The 3,644-nt window shown below is 36.1% G+C and overlaps 1 pseudogene; it reads right to left on the bottom strand.

Annotated features, from left to right (window-relative positions):
• Positions 1–970: 970 nt before the first annotated feature.
• Positions 971–2,303, bottom strand: LOC118750309 (annotated as a pseudogene).
• Positions 2,304–3,644: the final 1,341 nt, after the last annotated feature.

Consider the following 3,644-nt stretch of genomic DNA (forward strand, 5'->3'; position numbering starts at 1 on the left):
ATATACCTAAGATGAATGCGTAGAATGCCTCCCGTAAGGAAATGGTTCATTAATTGCATAGCAATATAAATTCATTTAATTACAGGTAAATGCTCTTGATACACCCAAAGGCCCTTTTCAGGGCCGCCACGAATTGCTAGTGATCAAATTTTTTGTGTTTGTATACATAAAGGGCCCTTTTCGGGGCCGCAAAGAATTTACAAAGGGATCAAATGCTTTATATAAGCTTATCTGGGTCTACATACACAATACCATATATACGCAAAAGGTCCTTTTCAGGGCCTATAGTTTTAGCCGTTTAAAGTTTATGACATACAACAGTACGACAGTATACAACGCCTTGCTTATATAAAACATCTGCCTAGTTTTTACATGTTAAAATGATAACAAACATAACTGTAATGGATTTACTAAATTTGACGCAATTTGTATTCTTTGTTTGCAAAGACCTATAAATTGAATCCGGCATCAGATCGCATGCAATAAACGGTAACATTTCATTACGATGTATTTTTTATTTATTTGCTATTTGAAAATATAACACGTTCCCCTGATAAAGCTTTTTATTTATACATACTGACCGTTTGCTTCCTACCGGAAATGTTAAGCCGTATGCATAAAAACTAAGCAATTGCTTTTTTCTTGAAATTGCATACCTTTCACTTAAATTTGTTTGAACATAATGTTTGAATTATTAATAAACAAGCACATGTACTTATTGCCAATAAAAATTTCTATTTTTTTTAGTTTTAAACTTTTCTTTATATATTTATGATTACATAAATCGGTTATCGCTTTATTACACAGGATAATGTCTTCTTTTTATAGAAAATTTTGAAAAAAAATGAAACTAAGTGAAGTAATTTTATTATTGGCAGGATTAGAGTCTAACCCTACGTGACTGCTTCTAAAAGCTATCGTGTTTCACGTGGCATATAAGACTTAATTTCATTATTATGTTCGTGTGATATATATGTATGTATATGAATAGGACATTATATATTTATGTATTTAAAAACCCACAACTTTAAGACCGCGCCTCTGAACTTGTTAAAATCTTGCCGTGTCACAAACATATTCGTTATTATGCAAGGAAAACTACGAAGAATATGAAAAAGAATATCAGTACTGCGAAGATCTTTATCATCAGCCAGAGATTCTTCGAAACAGTTTGGAAGTACTTCAATATTTCAGCATGCGCCGCTTCTATGTTCAATTCGGCATCTTGTATGTTTGTATCGATACGCTCCACAGTCTCCTCTTGCTCCTTAACCATATGTGCTAGTTGTTGAAATATACCGCCTAGCTCGACAATAGTCGATTCAATGTTCTGCATGGTCTCAGTCCGCTGTTGCATGTAACTATCGGAGTCATCTCAATCTCTGCTCAATCAATCAATCAATCAATCAGTCAATGCGTCTGTATTCCACTACCTCCAAGTGCACCCAGCAATGGTGTTGTATCAATTGCGGCCATGTCAATGCTTACGGCCGTATTCTCTTCGCTTAACAGCAAGGAGCCCTGTTTCGTTGTACTCGAGCGAACAGTGCTAGCAGCAATTGGTGACTGCCCGAATTGATGCCGACGCGCTTTTTTTTTTTTTGAAATTTTCTGTACGCACTTCTAGTATCTGTTTGAAGTCGGTGCCCATGCTAGCTAATTTAGGGCCGGTTACTCAATGTCTTGTTAACACTAATCTCCGGTTAAACATTGTCATCGACGTATTCGACCCCATTCATACAACAGGGAGTCGGTAACGTCGAAAACTATGTTTAACCGGAGATTAGCGTTAACCAGACATTGAGTAACCGGCCCTTAGATTGTAACGCATACACCATGTTCGAGGAATGTAATTGCAGGTGTTTTCCCGAGCTGGTACGAAGCTGATCTTTCGAAATTTCTTGAAGACGAGCAATTTGTCTCTTGCGGTCGATCATCAAAAAGACTCTTCTTTTTGGCCACTGAAAAAGAAAAGGTAAAGTAATATTTATAATTAAGAACACCTATTCATTTTATACTCACGCATTGTCAATTTTTCCAACTTGGCATATGCACTTGCTATGTTTTTGCCAATATAAATTCTTTTCTTTGGCATACTTCAATTGTAAGTCTCTAATCTGTTGCTCGTACATAAATTGCGTCTGCGTCAAGGTCTCTATACGATTGCCGCCTTGGTTTACATTGGCCTTATCCGACAACTGGCGTATGATAAGCTGCGCCATTTCCAACTCGTTTGACTTTTCTTTGAACTGATGTTCAACATCGGGAGCACGTTGCTGCATTACATCTAACAGCCTTTTCATTTCATACAGATGAGCCGCTTGATGTGGCCAACACCCAAAAGGTTTGTTTACAAAGTGCATTTTTGAGTAGTTGAACAAATGCCAGTGGGCAGCCAGCGGGTCAGTTGCTGGCAACAATTTGCAGACTTGGGCCAGCGTTTGTTGCGGCTGCCGGAAAAGTAGCTAAATAATGAAAGTAATTACAGTATATTTTGCTTAGCTGCACATCCTTCTTTGCACGAAAAACTTGTGCACTTAACCGAAAAAGGCACTTAAGCGAATTTTCTTTACTACTTCAATGAGGAAGGTATCCAACTCCCTATGAAACAGTTTTAAAAAAATTTAATATTTTAGGCAAAAAATATTTTTTTTCTTCATACATTTATTTTTACCGGCAAAACTGTTGATTATATAGAAAAACGTTATATGAACAGATTAAAGGAATTGTAATTTTTAATTTTTTTAAATTTGTTTGAGCAAAATCGGACTAGTGGTTCTCGAGTTATGTCAACAAAATACCACCAAAGGTGACAATTTCCCCTATATGATAGTTATATATATATCTCGATTCCTAGACGTGACCCAGCGAAACGCCGGGACACGTATAACTTGTTTTTGACCGATATAACATTTCCCGTTGGTTTCATCCCATCCCGATTTTGACTGTCGCATAGTGTAATTAATATTACGCCGTACATGATAATGAACTGTTAAATGCTGAAAACGCTTGTAACTTGTAGATCACTCAAACTTGGGTGTGCTTAATGCACTCTCTGGGCGGATGCGCTGGCAGGCATTGGGGTCTGTATAGCTATACAAACCTTGATTTTTTTTTTAATTAAGACTTAAATATATTCGGAAATTTAGAATTTGGCTTGATAAATTAACAAGATTTACGCTTTTCATAAAAATATAATCTTACAATGGACTATTTTTTATTTTAAACTTACATTTAAGAAAACTCCATTCAGTGCTATAATTACGATTTGAGTTTTCCAGTTTATAAAACACAAGCGTTAATTACGTACTTAACTATTGATATTATTCTTTATTAAGTATGAATATCAGCATACATTTAAGATTAATATTATACTTCACCTACATTTTGTTCATAAATAACACATAATTATGTATATTTTATCCTCAAAATGAACTTTTTCTAATCATGAGGCGAAATTCCCCACAGTAAGTGTTACCGTGCGCGCAAAACGAAAGCGCTGCACACAACCCAAAAGTACTCCTCGGGGACCAAATGGTGAAAAACTGCGAAAAGGTTTATTACTGTATATACTGTGATCGTTCTGCAAATTGTTACCAGCAACTGACCCGCTGGCTGCCCGCTGGTATTTGTGCAATTACTGA

This window comes from Rhagoletis pomonella, unplaced genomic scaffold (assembly GCF_013731165.1).
Source record: "Rhagoletis pomonella isolate Grant_MI unplaced genomic scaffold, Rhpom_1.0 Rhpom_scaffold_00203, whole genome shotgun sequence".
Lineage (NCBI taxonomy): Eukaryota > Metazoa > Arthropoda > Insecta > Diptera > Tephritidae > Rhagoletis > Rhagoletis pomonella.